Here is a 20,228-nt window from a genome sequence, read left to right as displayed (position 1 = left end):
CGAGAGTGCAGGCCATGGTGGTTTTCAAGCCCATATGGTCGCTGGGTTGAGGTAGCTCGATGACAGAACAACAGTGACTGTCCAGCTGATCGTATTTGGTCTGTCCGCAATGAAGCAATGACCTTATTATCTTGGGTGTGCCAAGTGAGTTTTTTTTATACAGGGGTTCCCTCAAAAGGCTGGACAGCATGAAAGATGCCATCTTCACAGATTCGGATCCAGACGTACTTTCCATCTCCTCTTGCTCTTCCTCAGTGACGTCAGGTAAGTTCTCCTCCTCCCCCCAGCCACAGACAATACCACGGGAACATCGAGCAGCACAAGCCCCCTGCGACACCTGCTGCGGTTGTTCTTATGCCACCTTCTCCTCCAAAGAAACACCTTCCTCATCATCTGAGTCTGACTCCTTTTCCCCACACGACTCTTCCTCCTCCTCCTCCCCCTCTGTGCTGCCTCAGGTGTTGAGGAAACATATTTTCTGATGAGAATTGACCCCACAACTCTTCCTCCTGTTCCTGTTCATGCTCGTCCACGGCACGCTCCAGGAAGAAAGCGTACGGGATCAAGTCGATGATGGCGCCTTCACTGCGACTCACCATGTTTGTCACCTCCTCAAACGACTGCATGAGCCTGCAGGCATTTCGCGTGAATGTCCAGTTCTTCAGCCAGAACATCCCCATCTCCCCAGAGTGTGTCCTTCTACTGTAGTTGTAGAGATACTGGGTGGCGGCTTTCTCCCGTTTGTAGCAGGCGATCGAACATAACCAGGGTCGAATTCCACCAAGTCGGGCTATTGCAAATCAAGCATCTCACCGGCAAGTTGCTTCTACGCTGAATATCGGCAAAGTGTGCCATGGCCGTGTAAGACCGCCTGAAATGCCCACACAACTTCCTGGCCTGCTTCAGGACATCCTGTAAGCCTGGGTACTTAGACACAAATCTCTGAATTATGAGATTCAGTACATGTGCCATGCAGGGTACATGTGTCAACCTTCCCAAATTCAAAGCGGAAATTAGATTGCTGCCGTTGTCACACACCACATTGCCGATCTCCAGTTGGTGCGGGGTCAGCCACTGATCCACCTGTTTGTTGAGACCAGCCAGGAGAGCTGCTCCAGTGTGACTCTCCACTTTGAGGCAAGACATGTTTAAGATGGCTTGCTGCATAGGCCCTGGCATGCTGCATAGGCCCTGGGGAGCTGGGGCTGTGTAGCTGGAGAGGAGATTGCAGCACCAATAGAGTTGAACTGCCACTCAGCCAAGGAGGAGGAGGAGGACAACCACAAAGAGGATGTAGCAGGAGGAGAGTAGGTGGCAGCAGGCCTGCCTGCAAGCCGTGGAGGTGTCACAAGTTGGTCCGCTGCACAGGCATGTACTCCCAGCTTGCCAGCGGTCACCAGGTTGACCCAATGGGCTGTGTAAGTAATGTACCTGCCCTGACCGTGCTTGGCAGACTAGGCATCCATGGTCAGATAGACCCTTGACCCAAAACTGTGTGCCAGAAATGACACCACTTGCCTCTCAACTTCAGCTAAAAAATAGATCACAAGAACAACATTAGCTCTCAAAAGAGCTGTTGAGGATGAGGAAGTGCTTTTTAGCAAGGATCAGCAAGAAATACCAAACTAACAAGCCTAACTAAGCTTTCCCTAATGTCTCTGCAGCACCTCTCCCTTCTCTAATTACTGCAGCCACATGAGTGAGTGAAATGCCTGACGCTGCCTGCTATTTATAAGGGGGAGTGGGGCTCCAGGAGGGAGTGTAGCCTGTTTGGCTACCTTGTGCCTGCTGACTGTGATGTATAGGGTCAAAGTTGACCCTAATGATGTAGTATAGGAGGCGGGTCGAACTGCATAAAGTTCGTGGTTGAACCGTTCGGCCCATCTCTATGTATAATGTTGATTAGCAGCCCCTGGCACCAAGACAGAAGTTTGTGCATCTGTAAAAAGTAGCTACAGCAAGTGGTTATTGCTGTTTTAGCAATAAATAGCAGCTGTAGCACACTAGCTATCGGGAAAGCTACCTTAGTGGATAGTGTAAATGTAAAAAGGATCGGATCACACTGCCCATGTGTGCTGTGAATGTCAACCAGTACCAGTACCCACCCTGTCCCCACCTCGATCCTGTCCTCGCTGAGGAGTCACTTCTTGGTTCAGGTTGTGTCTTCAGAAGAGTGCAGAGCAGACACTCATACATTAAGTGTGGCTGATCATCCTGGATGTCCCCTAATGATCTGTGTGCAGGGGAGACTGATCCCAGCCAGCCACATGGTGAGTGTTGCTGCTGGCTAATAATGTCACTCACTCATGTGGCAATCCCTCCAGCTGCTACTGCTCTGCTCCGCCCCATCCCAATAAACCAATAAACACCAGAGAATTCTGTATGAAAGAAAGGGTAGACCACTAGAGGCCAGGGAATGCTATATTAGGGATGGAGGGGCTCCTAGATCACCAGAGAAGCAATATGGGGATGAGGATGTAAAAAGTAGTGGCCTGGGTTTCTACTCTGTTTCTACTCAAGTCAAGCAGTTTTTCTAGTGTTTGTAAGGAAAATGAAGTACCTCAGTTTATACTTGGATCAATTTATATTCGCGTATATACAGTATGTGCACATTTCTGCTCAACAGGAAAATAATGACTAGATCAAAGCCATGATCTCCGGATCAATGAACCAGCAATGATACAATTATATGGTTGCTCATTAATTATTCAAACAGATATTTGCATATTCATCAAAATATTGGCTCATAATCGCTGCTGATCAGCTAGGGTGCTCACATACATCCACTTTTGATTGGCTGATTATTGACCAATTTAGCCACTTCCTTGTAGTATGAGAGCTTCCCTACACAATCTGTTTATAGTTTTCAATATCTGTTGGTACTTACATTACATGGAAGTGGTAAATTTGGCTAACAAGAATTGGATGTGTATACATCTTTAGTCCCATTACTATACTTAGTGATGGGAGTTAGATTGGGAGATTTCTTTAGCAGGACAGTCCATGGGCAGTAGAACAAAAATATGATCTTTATATTTGCGATAATGTGTAAAGGTAGCCATACACCTAGCGATGATGGGTAGAGTCGACCAATAGACAAATCTCTCTCTAATCTAATATGATTAGAGAGAGATCTGTTGGCTGCCCATACATCGCAGGCAGATTCCTGATAGATTTTAGCATGAAATTTTGCAGGAATCGTCCGAGCACCGCCGCATCTGCTGCCTCGCTGCTGTTTCCCTAATGTGTAAATGTGCATTCTGACGCACTTCTATTACCCGCATATACGCTGACGGCGTGTGTGAGGTCACGCACCACCATGCTATGCGCCGACAGCAGGTATGCGGCTAATAGAAGAGCGGTGAAAGACAGATGGGCACAGCAACACAGGACAGGTAATGTATAAATTCACACATACAGCACATTTCAACATTGTGAAAACAGGGCCGGAGGTTTCAATCCCGTTTGTTGCTCGTCTAGATAACAATCACAGTTACTGCTGCGCACCCAATCAAGCAAGTCGGCCCTATATCTTGCAGCTTTTTTTTCGACGAATCAATGTGACCGAGTTGCCTGATGTATGGCCACCTTAACTGCATTGCTGCCTACCTTTTCTGAGACCATTCATTCCAGAGTACTGTTACCTGAAAGGACCACTATAAAAAAAAAAATGAAAACTACATACTGTGCATACAAAATGTATATTTCCCTGAGAGTAAAATGTGTTAGAAATAACTTTTTTTTTCCCTTGCTTGCTGTCACTGTCAGTAATTAGTAAAATGCTGACAAATCTGACAGATTCTGGACTAATCCATCTCCTCATTGTGAGATGTTCTGTATTACCTTTTTTCTGTACTAAATAACTCTCTGGAAAGGATTTATACAAATATGCTGACCAGCCTCCCTACTCATGTGCATGCTATTTTGATATTTATGCTGAGCATCTACCATTCAGAAAGTGCTTTTGAAATAAAGAAAACTATGCAAATCCCCCATGAGGACACGGTGTCAGAAAATCTCATATTAATGCAGAGAAATAATCTCCATCTTGCTTTAAGCTGATTATATATGTGTTAAAATGTTCTGCAGATTATTACAGTTAATTTCATGATTTTATGATTATAAGCAGAGTTCTTCTTTAAGCAGTTAGATTTTTGGTTAGAGTAACCCTTAATGCCATTTTCTTCAGTAAGCTGTTTGTTCCCTGTACAAGGTTATGTTTTTATTAAGATACCGCTGGAGAAATGTTTAACTATATTCAGTTTTTGCTGCAATGCAATGCGCTTATGCAAGGCCAAACACGCACTGCAGAAGCTAAGCCTGCTATACGCTGATATATTATTCCTGTATAGAGATCATGTATAGTGATCATAGAGTTATTAAATAATGAGTTGATCAATGATCGACTTATATAAGGTAAATAAGTTTGCTTTCTATATATTTTAGAATGTATTAAAGCAGACGGCTGTTTGTTATGAATACAAAAGCAAAACAATAAGCCATGTGATTAAACAATAAGCCATGTGATCAAGACAGTACAACCTGTGCCCGCAGGGGGTGTTCAGAAATCCTGTTAATTAATGATGTACCAGAGAACATCCCATATTTTTAGAATATAAGATAAGTTGAGTACATACACATTTATTTTGGCGTCCATCAGATCCACAAAGATGTCAAAGAACACCACTTGGGTCAAATGATCGAATTAAAATGTTATTGATGGAATTTTGATTAGAAAAGACGCAGATTGCCTACCTTAAAGAGACTCCGTAACAAAAATTGCATCCTGTTTTTTATCATCCTACAAGTTCCAAAAGCTATTCTAATGTGTTCTGGCTTACTGCAGCACTTTGTACTATCACAGTCTCTGTAATAAATCAATGTATCTTTCCCTTGTCAGACTTGTCAGCCTGTGTCTGGAAGGCTGCCAAGTTCTTCAGTATTGTGGTTCTGCTATGCACTCCCCCCTCAGGGGGGAAAGAAACACACAAATGATCTCTTGAGATTCAAAAGGAAGGCTGTATACAGCCTGCTTGTGTATGGATGTATTTTCTATGTGTGGACATACTGTTCATCAACCTACTTCCTGTTTTGGTGGCCATTTTGTTTGTTTATAAACAAACTTTTTAAAACTGTTTTTAACCACTTTTAATGCGGCGGGGAGCGGCGAAATTGTGACAGAGGGGAATAGGAGATGTCCCCTAACGCACTGGTATGTTTACTTTTGTGCGATTTTAACAATACAGATTCTCTTTAAAGTGGTCTAACACCCAGCATTTCAACTTTGCTTTAAAAGATTGCTTACAGCTTATAAACTATTGTGCCAAATTTTTTTTTTAGCAGAAATTCACTGAATGGATTAAACATGACAATTTAGTGCTGCATTTAGCTAGAAATGCTCCTTGTGCTTGTTTGTTTAGTTACAAATGTATCTATCTACAATTTAACAAACAAACACTGCTCTGAGAGAACAAAGAAGGCTTCCCCGGCAGGCTTTTCAAAGGTCTATTTGTATTCCAAATAAAGATACATTTGTAACTACAGATAAGAACGATGCGGATTCCTAGTTAAATCCAACACTAAAATGTCATGTTTAACCCATTCAGCGAATTTCTGCTTAAAAAAAAATCTGGCATAATAGTTTGTAAGCTGTAAGCAATCTTTTAAAGCAAAGTTGTAATGCTGGGTGTTAAACCGCTTTAATAAGCCAAGTAGCGTCATATATGTATGCACCTGCTCAGATAACCCGATAGTTTAAAATGTCATAAAATGTCAGAATGTACCAGCTAAAAATAAGTTTGAATTTTGCGCGTCACCATAAAATCCCCTAACCAACGCCATCTTAGAAACTTTACAATAAAAAGCCCTGGCAGGCTGGTATATTTTATCATTGAGCCTGAAGCTCTACTGAGATCGGCTGAGGCCTAGAGACCTACCTTTCACTGTGATTCTAGAACACAAGAGAGGTAATATGCATTATTCTTGGTGAATTTATTGACAATAGCTTATATAAACGTTAAAGACTTGTCATGTCAAACTTCAGCAGTTTTTAAGTTTTTTTTAGATAACTTTTTATGCTATACTTCACATACAATCAGTAAGCATTACTATTTAAATGCAATTGCAAGCTTAGGGACAACTACCTAGCTTTGATTGATTAAGATAGATCTACTTAAAGTTCTTTATACAAGAATAGAACTGTTTATATTATTTTTAAGGATAAAGCTATATTTGTGTGTACCATAAACTGTACAATCTCGAGATAACAATTATGGATGCAAGTTAAAATCTACAGAAGAAGAATTGCTATATTGATATGGACTTGTTTCACTAAAGGAACTTTGAAAATGTATTTTGGATGATGGCCAACAACTGGAGAGATGTATATGCCTGTATAAATGCTTTATCTATTTTTTATATCAATATAATTTAATAAAATTCAACAGATGAGTGTTGCGTATTTTTTTTCCAGAGGTAAACCTCTTAACCTATAAATATTCTGTTTATAGTGAGCTACGCACCCACTACTGTCTAATCTTGATTATGACGACTTTTTAGGCTTGCCTTTTAAGTAGTTTATAATCATTTAAGGCAGATATCGCTAAGATATTTGACAATGGAGTAGCCCAAATCCAGTCAGATATGTCAGATTTTTACTACCTTCTGTAAGTGACAACGGTATAGGTATAAGGCTGCTTTCACAGTGGGACGTTACAGGCGCACGTTAGAGCAGTCTGTAACGCAGCCCAACTCACAGCAATGAAAAATCAATGGGCTGTTCACAGTGCCCAAATTGCGTTGGAGTATAACGCAGCACGGTAAATGAAAGTGCAGCATGCTGTGCGTTATACTCGTATGTGGCTGTGTTCGGATGTTTGCACATGCTCAGTACTGTTTGATGTTTGTTTTTGTTTTGTTTGACGCATGTGCCGTTTTTGTCCCATAGTATGCGTCTAAAAGTACGCATTACGGACGCATGAAGAGATGCATAACGCGGCTCTATATAACGTCCAATTTCAAAGCTAACATGTGTTGCGTTAGGGGCACGTTATGTGACCTTAACGTCGCATCTAACGCAACATCCAAGTGTGAAAGAGCTCTAAATGTACACTCTTCCTAGTGTTAAATGCACTATAAATTACTTTTTCCCTATGTATTTTACATTTGACAATTTTTTATAATAGTTGTCCTTTAAACATGTTTAAAGCTAAATACAATTGAACAGAGGCCCAAAAGTAGGATAAGTAGGACAATGTTGGATCCTAACGGTACTACACCATACTGGCTCTCTGTTTCTCCTTTTTGTCTTTTTCCATGTTTAAAGCTAAATATGGTTTAAAACAAGAAGTGTGATGTGTCTGAGTGAAATGTGTATTATTTTATTTTAGCCTTCTGGAAAAGTTAATGTCTGAACTCCTTATGACATTTGTATTGTTTGCTGGTTTATTATACTGCAAGTTTAATTAAAACCACACTTTTCCCTATGCGCATTTTTGCTATGTTATGGCTGTTCAGTGGAATACTTCACAAGGACGTTGGGAGAAATACAAGATGATTGTGCCTTGCCTTGTGGCTTTGTGGTAGAATTATGACTCAAAAGCATGACACAATAACCAGTCAGGTTATACTTTACTCATAAGCATGAAGCAGAACACAAATTAAATGTTTAAATTGTATTTTTGAAAGTAAACTTCAAAGGGAAATGAGAAAAATTACTTACAAGAACCAACTATTCCCCAGTCATGTTATCTCATCACAGCAGATACACCCTCAAGAAATCAAACGTATTCTCTTTTTGAAACTACAGGTCATTTTAATAAATGCATTTCACACTTTACGACAGATTTTCCACTTATACAACTTTGAACGTGTGTGTGAGCCTCCACCCATGTCCATAAAATAATTAATTTGTTTTGGCTTTTTATTGCAGACAAAGGTGTCCTTTTTTGGCTACATCAGCAAATGCTGTTTTGAGAGATGCTACAAAAGAAATCTCCTAACCCCCAAGTACAAAACAAGGATTACCCAAGTATTGTAAATGCATTTTCACAGGTGTGTTTTATTTTTTAATTGTATTTTCAAGTTTAAAACTGTAGGGACATTTTATAGAAACATTTTTTTTCAATTAACAATTGTGTTAATGGAAATCCTGAAGTGAAAATAAACTTATGATATAATGAATTGTATGTGTAGTACAGCTAAGAAATAAAACATTATTAGCACACATATGAATCTCATATTGTTTCCAGTACAGGAAGAGTTCTGTACGCCGTTGTTATCTATGCAAAAGAGCTTCTTTGAGCTCTGCAACTTTTAAAGTCATGGACAGCACTGTCTTTTGAAGCTCTTGTCTCAACTGTTGTTTCTTCTTTGCAGAGAAAAGTTCAAAAGTTCATTAGCCTGCTCTGTGAACTAATTTAAAATGCTGTGTGTATTGTGGAAACTGCAATCATTGGAGAATGATGCAATGTAATAAAAAAAATATTTTAAAAAAAAGCTATATACCTGAAAGTAAAAATGACACTTTTTAACTAATATTCTATTAATTGTCCATATTACACAACCAATTAATTATATCATGAGGGTTTTTTTTTTTGCTTCAGTGTCACTTTAAGGCATTAAAGTGGAGTAAAAATTAAAATTACATTTTTGTTCTAAAACCTTAAACACAGAAAAAATGGATATGAAAAAATGGATATAAAACCATATAAGACTCTTCTTATGTCATTTGAAGGTATGGCTAATTGATAACATTGCTGGTTTCAGGGTAAATTATCAGACTACTAATTAAGTAATTACTGAGCGAATACAGTAAAGGATAAAAAGTAGTCTGCTCCTCCCCTGAATACAGCAGACACTTTTCTGTATGGTTTACACAGCCCAGTACAATTTATCACAATCTGATAATTCAGTACTGCAAAGGCAATCTTATCAATTAGCAGCTAAACACATATCCAACTTTACGCTTTGAACGATGAAGTGCAGAAAAGAAGTCGTTCAAACACCATGTACACACTGAACAACAAAGTGGCTGATATGCTAATTTACATGTCGTTTAATCAACTGGACAATGGACTGGCTAGAATAATGGACTAGATTAAACGACTGTTCAAATGACTGTATGTTTAAACGTCTATTAGTTGGACAAATTACTAGACGTAGTTTGTACACATGTAGGGGCCTGAGAGTCGTTTGAACGATAGCTGGTCCAACAGATCCGGTAAGCGGATCAGGCAAAACAGCTGTTATCAGTTGCTAGACAACACGTACACACGTCCAACTTTTCATTCAAACGACAAGTCGGACAAGTTGTTTGAAAAAGTTGGACATGTGTAAGTACCTTTAGTGAAGTGAGAAGTTTAATCCTTCCAGTAACTTGGAAACCATTTACCGGTGAAAATCTCAATGTATAGAGGATAAGCTTTGTTTCAGCTAGAGCATAGATGCAGAATACAAGTACCAGTGGGGATCGTTACCGGAATTGCCTGCGACTGGAGCTAGTCTGGGCCCCACAACGGTCCTTGCGGGAAGAACTGATTGGCTCACTTTCTTAACGGATCCAGCACAAGGTACAGAAGCCAGTAAAGCCTTTTGGAGTAAAAGACGTGGAACAAAAACTGAACCGGCTGTCTGAATGAAAAGTCAAGGTTTTCTGGACAGTGGCAACTCTGAAGAGGTATGACAATAAAGGCATAGCGGCCAGAGGATTCCGCATTTACAGTGAAGCAGTGGAATATCAGTCAGATGCAGATTTTATGAAATTGTGGAAAGAGCAGCAACTTAAAAATGCACTCAAACTACAGAAGATAGTTCTGAACCGTACTGAAGTGGTATATAACAAAGCAACAGTGGAAATTGAGACCTGCAAACATAAGCCAAGTAAACTTACTACTCCTCAACTCTTTCAAGAGATCACAGCTAAGATCGATAAACGACTTGCACCGATTCAAGATAGTATTAAAGAATGAAAACTCAGAAAACTTACCAAACACACAATTGGAGAACCTCACTCCCAAACAGTTCTCTGCTGCTTTATAAAGCCTGCAGGCTGCTTATAAGCCAATGAGAAGTGCACACATAATACACCTAGCTTGCAGTGATAATCAAGCAAAAGCTGAGCAAGTCAGACAATTAGTAGGAGAGGGCTTCAGTTGCATATAGACAATGGCTATATGACCAGCAGGGGGCACCAGCGTGCAGGATATTCCCTCTCATCTGCCCCCCTCCTAACTAAACTGCATGGGATACTACAATAATTAAAAACAATGGTGCATGAGCCAGCCTGGGGCCCCGGGAACTCTCACTGCCCGGGGCCCCAGAACCAGCATCTGACACCATATGTGAGCGCAGCCAAGACCTTGGAGCTGCCACATCCAAGGCCTGTCTCCTACTGCTCTAAAACTTACCAAACACACAATTGGAGAACCTCACTCCCAAACAGTTCTCTGCTGCTTTATAAAGCCTGCAGGCTGCTTATAAGCCAATGAGAAGTGCACACATAATACACCTAGCTTGCAGTGATAATCAAGCAAAAGCTGAGCAAGTCAGCCAATTAGTAGGAGAGGGCTTCAGTTGCATATAGACAATGGCTACTTGGACAATGGAAAACTCAGAAAATTCAGGAGAAATCAGGATGATTTTGCAACGGGTTTAATCTTCGACTGGGGGCAACAAAGACAAAGAAGTCGCTCCAGAGGAAGGAAATGTAACAGAGTGAACAGGGGGTATTGGACAACTGACTCAGGATCAGGGTCCAGTTTGGAAGAAACTGACCCAAAAATGAAGGAACCATTGGAAAACCTCAGGAGAAATGAGTAACCTGGAGGAAACACACCCGTGGCAGGGGGTATCACAGGAAACAAAATTAGAGATACATGAAACCGACAGCCTCCAACTCCTTAACCTTTCAGGAACCATCCTACCTGAGGGCTGCTAAAGTCTCCTATCCAAAGTTTGAACTTTGCAATCACTACTCCTTTCGACCCCTTTCGGTTCGAAGTGGATCTATATTGTGCAGTAAGAAGGATTAATATAACCTTGAAACTAACCACATAGAAACCGGATACACCTGCAATCATGGAACAATCAGGATCATTGTTGTTTTTTTTCTCCAAATATGCATTTGATAAAGGAGGATCTGCCCAACTTGAACACTTTGATGTCACTGTGGGAGGAGGGTAATACATAAGATGGCACTGGACTGGAATCTTCAGAGGAGCAATGTGAGGCCTTCAGACCATGTAAGTCCACCAGAGATTTCCCTAGTACCCCTGGGTCAGTAGTGGAAAAATTTGGCTTGAAGGTACAGGATGATCTAAGTGCATTGATTTACTTAAAAGGGGAACCAAACTTAACCCCAGTGGAACTATGGCCTTGGAATGGATGAAGAGTAATCCAAAACCGGTGATTAAAAAGGCGGATGGGGGGGGGGGATTTGGTAATTATGTCCCGTCAGTATTATGTTAAGGAGGCAATGAGACAATTGGAGGGTGATAAACTTTTTTATGAAAGACTCCCCAAAGACCCTGTACAGCAGTATAAAAAGGCTCTGCAATCCTTGCTACGAAAGGGGGTAGAACGAGGATGGCTCTCCAAAAAGCTGGGAGATGGCTTGCTACTGCCGTTCCCTAGGGGGCCAGTATGGTACTTTCTGCCAAAGATCGATAAAAATTTAGAGCGACCACCGTGGCGTCCAATTGTATCCGCCAGAGGTTAACTGACAGAACCTCTGTCAAATTATCTGGATTACGTGTTACGTCCATTTTTGGAGGTAATCCTCTCCTACCTGGCAGACACATTGGATGCCCTAAGAAGAGTGCCCCTCTTGGACTGGCAGGAGGGCTATGCTTTGGCCTCAATTGATGTAGAGAGCCTTTATACCCGCATACTGCAATTGTTAGGAGTGCAGACAATCAAAAAGTTTTTGATAGACCATAACAAAGATGAAGAATGGGTCGATTTTATTGCTGAATGTTTGTACTTCATTCTATCACACGATGCCTTTCTGTTTGAGGATAAACAATACCGGCAGACCTGTGGCATGGCGATGGGGACATCGGTGGCCCCGACCTTTGCCAACATTTTCTTGGCGGTCTGGGAGCATGACCAGATTTATCAGACTGGTAATCCCCATCGCCATGCCATTGGTTCGTGGTTTCGTTACATGGACGATGTCCTAGTAATATGGAAGGACACAAAGGTACGGTTTGAAAACTTCTTGAAGTACATGAATACCAACATGTTTAATATGCAATTTACAGGGGTTTGGGGAGGGAACAGCATTGAGTTCCTGGATCTTACATTGTTTTCAGAGGAGGGACAATTGTTAAGTAAAGGTTTTCAAAAGGAGACGGCAACTAACAGCATACTATATATATATTCTAGCTTTCACCCCAAACGTAATTGACTCCTTCCCTTACAGTCAATTTGTTTGTTTAACCTCCCTGACTGTATGATTATTTACAGATTTTTTTTTCCAAAAGCAGTGCAATTTTTTCACAACCTTTCAGACCACAAAAACCCTACTGCTAGATAGATCTGTGGCTGCCCTGCACATTCCACACCTCCGATAGATCCAACTCGGGGTTACCACTCTGAGCTGTGGATTTCCCTCCCGAGCCTGACTCAAGGTTACCGCTAAGGAGGTTAAAACGCAATAACAGCGAAGAGGAAGATTTCCTCTATCAAAGTTATGATCTAGGCCTAAGATTTCTGGCCAGAGGCTACCCACTTTCATTGGTGATCCAAGCTTTTAAAAAAAACACTTTAAGATCAAGATTAGATCTCATTGAGAAAGGGGGTAAAAAGAAAAGAAAAAATATGCTAACGAATCAAGCAAAGGCTAGGAATGAGACTCAAAAAGTGACTGTCCCCTTTGTTTTTGATTTGTCTTCCATGTCAAAGAGCATTTGTGCATCAGTTCAAAGAAATTGGGGTGACCTGAGAGAGTCCACTGAACTGAGACAAGTGCTCCAAGACAAACCTTTGATAACATTCCGCAGAGCACGTACTATTGGGAGTATGTTGGCTAAAAGCGAGTTCAGGGAGAAGAAACTAGTAGATTGGCTGATGGGAGCCAGACCAGTGGGGAATAATATGTGTAGTAACTGTAACCACTGCACCCAATTTTCCCAGGAAAAGAGGTAATCTTGGGGGGCAAGAGATTATTGATGACAACCCAACAGCTCCGTACAAGGTTTCAGCAGCATGTCAACTCCCTGAGGACTAAAAAAAGGTGCAGGACGCTTAATAGCACACATGAATGGAGACCATGCTGGCACACCAAGATCTCTACGTTTTCTGGGTTTAAAAACAATCGGTATCCCACATAGAGCGGGTGATCGCGAGAAATTATTGAGACAAGAGGAAGCAAAATTGATTTCTTATTTTAAAACCTGTGGCAGGGTAGGATTAAATGACAGGAATTAACTCTACTGTTTTTTGGAACGTTATTAAGAGTTTGAGGTTGATCCAATCTGCTGTGTAGGGGGATCATTAAATGGTTTTCTGGAAGCATTAGAACCAGTACAGTTATGGTGTAAGCTTGCGGATATAAACTGCTCTTATTGTACAATATTTTGTCTAAGCACTGTATTTACAGTTTTTATTGTTATTTTTATGCAATTTGTAAATTATTTACATCGGTGTTTTTCTCCTTGTTCTGTCTTTTAGGCTCATTCCCCCTAATGGAGATGCCTAGGAATGAGGAATGGGAGTGCTAAATATGCAAACTGAGGAAAACCGCAAGATTGCCTTTATAAATTAGGCAGCGGTAACCAAGCAACATTCCCCTGGCGTCTCGTAGGACACTCTCCACCTATACAAACACCCACGTGACAAGCCGGGCTGCGCTAGGATTCGGCGAAAGCCCGGACAGCTGGTTGGCTCAGTAGAGCGGCGTGATGTACCCTGAAGGAGCGTGGCCTAAGCTGCCGAAGCGCACAGCGATTCTGTGGGCGTCTCTGTGCAACCTAAACAGTGGGTGAGTGTTTATGCTGTATACATCTATTTATTTAAGGGGTACTGAGCATGTTTACTGGGTCTTTTGGTCTCTGAGCCTGAGGAAGTGGATTATCTGCGAAATGGCTGTAAGACCGACCACTCCCTGGGCTTAAACCCCTGTATGTTTATCTGTTAATAAATCACTGGAAGCAGAAGTAATTGGTGCCCAGTGCTGTCCTTTCTACTATGAAGTACCATTTACCGGTGAAACTCGAAAAATGAGAATATTGTGTAAACGACTATTTATTTATTTCAGTAATTTAACTTAAAAGGTGAAACTAATATATGAAGTAGACTCATTACATGAAAGCAAGATATTGAAAGCCTTTATTTGTTATAATTTTGATTATGGCTTACAGCATATGAGAACCCCAAAATCAAATTCTCCACTATTTGTGGAGTTGAGAAAAGCTGTGATGAGCAGAGAGGCTCCTGAAGAGGCCTTGTCCTTTGTTATTCCCATCATTATGTGACCTAGCTAACCAATTACATGTACAAGTGTATAGCAGTTGCGATCACTCCTCAATAGTCCTTCACTCTATTTCAGTGTAGCCTTTATAAGAAAACGCCTTGAGAAAAGTAAATATATATAGTATAGCCTGTATTACTTATTCTATCAGCCTTTTGTGTCAAACCAACGACTGCCACTCAAACCAAGGTGTGCATATAAATGGGGGTCCACCACCTCCGGGCTCAGGCACTTGTCCAAGCTTGTCCCTGCTCATCAGATCACTGCTTTTCATCAACAGCTGAAACCTGCCAATCGGGTTCCAATCACGTGGATGTTTCTTGCCAGCAACTCAGATGAATTCACTTTTTTGTATCTACAGCCAGTATTGCCACCTGGGCTATAAGTGTTTCTGCAATGAACTCAGAAAAAGCCTATATGTAAAAACAGTAATGCTCGTACATTTTTAAAAATATAAACAGCATTGCATAGATATCACCATCTCCTTGGGCAGGACGGATTTCAGCGTCTCGCCTCTCCCCTTCCTGTACTCAGCGCTTATGCCTTGGCTCCACCCTACCAGTTTTGTTATATCACATGACTCATCAGGGGCTCATGATGATGAAACCAATAGGGTGGAGCCAAGGCACAAGGAGTGCCTGAGCCCGCAGGTAGTGGACCCCATGTATATGCACACCTTGGTTTGAGTGGCAGTCGTTGGTTTGTCACAAAAGGGTGATAGAATAAGTAATACAGGCTATATTATACATATTTTCTTTTCTCAAGGTGTCCTCTTATAAAGGCTACACTGAAATAGAGAGAAGGACTAGCGAGGAGTGATCGCAACTGCTATAAACCTGTAAATTGTAAACGGACTGGTAATCTAGGAGCAGCGAGACCCACTGGAAGTAAGGACGCACTAAAAATTGGCGTTTTTTAACCAATTAGATGGCAGGGTAAAATTCAAACCTCTCTGTAAAAACTATGACTGTGATTTTCTGAATGGTGGGGAGGCTTGCAGTTGCAGGGCCCTCTGCAGCCTCATAGATATGGATAACATCAGCGCTGCTTAATATGTTGGCGCTTTATAAATACAGTAAATAAATTGATAAAATAAATAACATTTGTCACCTAAAAGGCAGAAAAGCCATTCTTCCGAGATTGTGTGTTACCAAATTAGTGATACACCTTATTGCATTTTTATTACATAGAGTTGCAGCCTTTTGGGGCGTATGAACTGACAGCTTATATTTCTAATATAGTTTTCCAAATAGGTTCCAAACACTTTGGCAGCTATTTTAGGATGCAGTTGTACTGTGCATGAAATGTTAAATATGAATGTTTAATGTTATCTAACATATGCAGTAGGCATGGGCATCTGCACATACGGCAAAACCGGGCATCTGCCCGAGCCTGGCCGCCCGCTGCCCCCCCTGGCCGCGTGCCCGTGCAGCCAGAAGGAGGGGTCCAGCGCAGAGAAGAGAGAGAGCTATGGGCACAGTGGGGAAGGGCGGACGTCTCCCCCCCCCCCCTTCCCTCACCTTAGGGGGCTCTCTCTCCCTCGCTGTCCCCTCCGGAATGAAGTGTGCAGCGGCTGGGCAGTGGGCGGAACTTACCTCGTCTCGCTCCTGCGCCGGAAGTTCTGGTGCCGCACTCTGGTCTGGATCAGACCAGAGTAGTGGCTAATCCATCCGGCGCGTGCGACGAGAGGAGGTAAGTTCCGCCCGCTGCCCAGCTGCTGCACAGTTCATTCCGGACTCCGGAGGGGAGAGCGAGAGAGGGAGGGAGAGCCCCTAAGGTGAGTGCCCATAGCTCTCCCTCTTCTCTGCGCTGCTCCCCTCCTGCTGGGGCACACATGGCAACTTTTTCTGGGGACATATACCCCTGCCTACATATACTGGGACGTATCCCCCTGGCTACATATACTGGAACATATACCCCTGCCTACATATAATGGGACATATCCCCCTGCCTACATATACTGGGACATATACCCCTGCCTACATATACTGGGACATATACCCTCTGCCTACATATACTGGGACATATACCCCCTGCCTACATATACTGGGACATATCCCCCTGGCTACATATACTGGGACATATACCCCTGCCTACATATACTGGGACATATACCCCCTGCCTATATATACTGGGACATATACCCCCTGCCTACATATACTGGGACATATACTCCTGCCTACATATACTGGGACATATACCCCTGCCTACATATACTGGGACATATCCCCCTGGCTACATATACTGGGACATATCCCCCTGGCTACATATACTGGGACATATACCCCTGCCTACATATACTAGGACATATCCCCCTGGCTATTTTTTCTGGGGACATATACCCCTGCCTACATATACTGGGACATATCCCCCTGGCTACATATACTGGGACATATACCCCCTGCCTTCATATACTGGGACATATACCCCCTGCCTACATATACTGGGACATATACCCCCTGCCTACATATACTGGGACATATCCCCCTGGCTACATATACTGGGACATATCCCCCTGGCTACATATACTGGGACATATCCCCCTGGCTACATATACTGGGACATATACCCCTGCCTACATATACTGGGACATATCCCCCTGGCTACATATACTGGGACATATCCCCCTGCCTACATATACTGGGACATATACCCCCTGCCTACATATACTGGGACATATACCCCCTGCCTACATATACTGGGACATATCCCCCTGGCTACATATACTGGGACATATCCTCCTGGCTACATATACTGGGACATATACCCCTGCCTACATATACTGGGACATATACCCTCTGCCTACATATACTGGGACATATACCCCCTGCCTACATATACTGGGACATATCCCCCTGGCTACATATACTGGGACATATACCCCTGCCTACATATACTGGGACATATACCCCCTGCCTATATATACTGGGACATATACCCCCTGCCTACATATACTGGGACATATACTCCTGCCTACATATACTGGGACATATACCCCTGCCTACATATACTGGGACATATCCCCCTGGCTACATATACTGGGACATATCCCCCTGGCTACATATACTGGGACATATACCCCTGCCTACATATACTAGGACATATCCCCCTGGCTATTTTTTCTGGGGACATATACCCCTGCCTACATATACTGGGACATATCCCCCTGGCTACATATACTGGGACATATACCCCCTGCCTTCATATACTGGGACATATACCCCCTGCCTAAATATACTGGGACATATACCCCCTGCCTACATATACTGGGACATATCCCCCTGGCTACATATACTGGGACATATCCCCCTGGCTACATATACTGGGACATATCCCCCTGGCTACATATACTGGGACATATACCCCTGCCTACATATACTGGGACATATCCCCCTGGCTACATATACTGGGACATATCCCCCTGCCTACATATACTGGGACATATACCCCCTGCCTACATATACTGGGACATATACCCCCTGCCTACATATACTGGGACATATCCCCCTGGCTACATATACTGGGACATATCCCCCTGGCTACATATACTGGGACATATACCCCTGCCTACATATACTGGGACATATACCCCTGCCTACATATACTGGGACATATACCCCTGCCTACATATACTGGGGACATATACCCCTGCCTACATATACTGGGCACATATACCCCTGACTACATATGCTGGGCACATATACCCCTGGCTACCTGTTCTGGGGACATCTCTACCCCTGGCTACCAGTTCTGGGGACATCTATACTGCTGGCCACCTATTCTGGGGACACCTATAGACCTGGGGCTACCTATTTTTGGGGAACCACTGCTGTCAGATTGAGTGTATTTGGGGAACTGCTGCCAGGTGAGAGGTGTCTACATATTAAGGGGGCATTCTGCCTATTTATGTGAAAAGCTGTCTATTTATATGCCTCATGACTGCTGAATTTGTCTTGTTGCGGGCCTCATGGTTACTGACTTTGTCTTGTTGGGGGCCTCATGATTTGTTGGGGTCCTCAAGATTGCTGAATTTGTCTTGTTGGGGGGCTCATGATTGCTGAATTTGTCTTGTTGGGGGCCTCATGATTGCTGAATTTGTCTTGTTGGGGGCCTCATGATTGCTGAGTTGGTCATGTTGGGGGCCTCATGATTGCTGAATTTGTCTTGATGGGGGGGGAGCCTCATGATTGCTGAATTTGTCTTGTTGGGGGTCACATGATTGCTAACTGCGAGACTATGGAAAAAGCTGAATCATTATCATATGAGACAATAGCATTAAACCTACTTTTTCCGCTTTTTAAAACAGAAAATGAAACTGGGAGGTTCTAAAAAAATGAATAATTTTTTCAGGAGTAGGATGGATGAAATTGTTTATCTTCACAGTTTATTTTCAACTTTCCATAATGTTCATGTATGAGTTAAAACGTTTGAATTTAGTTTAAATTGCTGTTGGCACTTTGTGATAGGAAAGTGACTTTGCAGTTTGGACACTCGACCTCCAAAAGGTTCGCCACCACTGTCCTAATCTAATGTCCCACCATTGCTTAGTTCATGTAAACTTGTCTCCACCCAAGACCACACCCTCATTCTGGTTCATGACCACACCCATGACGTAGCTCCATTTTTTTACACCAACCCAGATTTGCTACGCACGCCGCCCCGCTTTTTGCTCCCCACTTTTTGCCCCCCCCCCCCCCTGGAAAATTTGCTGCGGACGCCCATGGCAGTAGGAGGTGTTTATTTTTTCTAGTCACTCCAACAGACGTTCCCTGTTTGGAGGCTACTTTTATAACCTCTATAAGCAGATGGCTCGGGCTTTAATACTAGAAATGAAAAGAAAGTAGATGCTTTGACAATGCCAGTATGCTTTTTTGGGGAAGACATGAACAGCTGTCCACTGTATTGTTATATGCAATAGAAAATAAAAGAAGAAATGTCAAAAAGGTGATGGAAGTGAAGGATAGTGCCAGCCTGCAGTACGACATTGCTGTCAGTGGTGTACGGCCCCATCTAGAGCCCGTCTTAGTCAATTGCATGAGCTCTTCATTTGGGCTTTAGTGGTAATGATTAGACCTGTATGTTGTTTGAATTTTGGAAGCCATTAATGAACTGCTCCTCTATCCTCGGCTTAGATCTCTTATGTACTACATCTACCCTTGCAAAGTACGCTGGTAGGGCATTCCTTATCATGTAATTATGGGGGGAACCTAGTGTAATATTCACACAGGACGCCATGATTTTGTTGGTATGAACTGTGTGCAATATTTAGAGACTAAGCAAATGCTATTTTCTGAAGATGCAGGCTATGTACAGAAACACTGCCAAGTATTTGCACTTGCTTGATTATTCTATAATGTTTGTAGCAACCAATAGTAAATATTTTAAAAAGATTTGTAAAACAAGATATAGATGACACTTTAACATCCTTATTTGCATGAAAATGAAATACTAACCTTTGCGAAATATCTGAAGGACTGCTTTCAAAGTTCATAATGATCAAGTTTGTCATGATCTGCAATCCATGGAGAACATTGCTCCACCAATAATCAAGACCCACTATGATTCTTGGAAGATTTTAAAACCATCAGTTCAATACAAGAAGTATTTTCTTTATATATAAATGAAGTGTTTTTAGAAATGGCGGCTTAAACCTAATGTACGAACAAAGTATAGGTGACCATGAATTAATCAATTACTACCAAATTAAACTCTACACTGAAAAAGAAATTGGGGCAAGACAGGAATGTTTTTATGCAGT

Source organism: Hyperolius riggenbachi, chromosome 10 (genome assembly GCF_040937935.1).
Source record: "Hyperolius riggenbachi isolate aHypRig1 chromosome 10, aHypRig1.pri, whole genome shotgun sequence".
Classification (NCBI taxonomy): Eukaryota; Metazoa; Chordata; class Amphibia; order Anura; family Hyperoliidae; genus Hyperolius; species Hyperolius riggenbachi.
This window is presented reverse-complemented; position numbering follows the sequence as displayed.